Raw genomic sequence first — 740 nt, forward strand, 5'->3', positions numbered from 1 at the left:
AACCGGGACGCGCCCGCCGCTGCTCCCCCCGCCCCGCCGCCAAGCACGGAAGAGACCGAAGAACAGAGATAGGTTTTTATTACCCAACTGGCAGACCCCCGCCCCCAAACCCATCAAATAAAATTCCACAGTCGGTTTCACAACCGGGAGGGGGCGGCGAGAGGAGGGGAGGGAAGGAGGCCCGGTCGTCTCCCCGTCCCGTCCCCCACCCCCCGGGACCCGGCCTCCCCCAAATATATAAATCAAACCTGATGAGAAAAATAAATATGAATTTCTGGAGAGCAGGGGGGTTGCATAGAGGAAGATTTAATAAAAAAAAGGGTTTTTTTCCGTCTGGGTTTATTATTATTACTATTATTAATTATTATTATTACTTCTAGTATCTCCCCGTGGAAGGACCTAGGACCTGATCGTCGAGATGTGATTAACAAAAATAATTAACCTTTTTCCCAATAACTTACAGAGTTCACCCAGGGAACTTGTGTTTTTATTATTAATTATTATTATTACTTCTAGTATCTCCCCGTGGAAGGACCTAGGACCTGATCGTCGAGATGTGATTAACAAAAATAATTAACCTTTTTCCCAATAACTTACAGAGTTCACCCAGGGAACTTGTGTTTTTTTTCTGGGGGGCACAAAGCTCCGGGGACCAGGGCGAGGGGGGTCCGGCCGGTGCTCACCGGGGGTCCCCCATCCTGCCCCGAGGAGGTCACCGGGGGGATTGGGGGTCCCCCGGT

The sequence above is a fragment of the Egretta garzetta genome, unplaced genomic scaffold (genome assembly GCF_000687185.1).
Source record: "Egretta garzetta isolate BGI_Z169 unplaced genomic scaffold, ASM68718v1 scaffold880, whole genome shotgun sequence".
NCBI classification, from domain to species: Eukaryota; Metazoa; Chordata; class Aves; order Pelecaniformes; family Ardeidae; genus Egretta; species Egretta garzetta.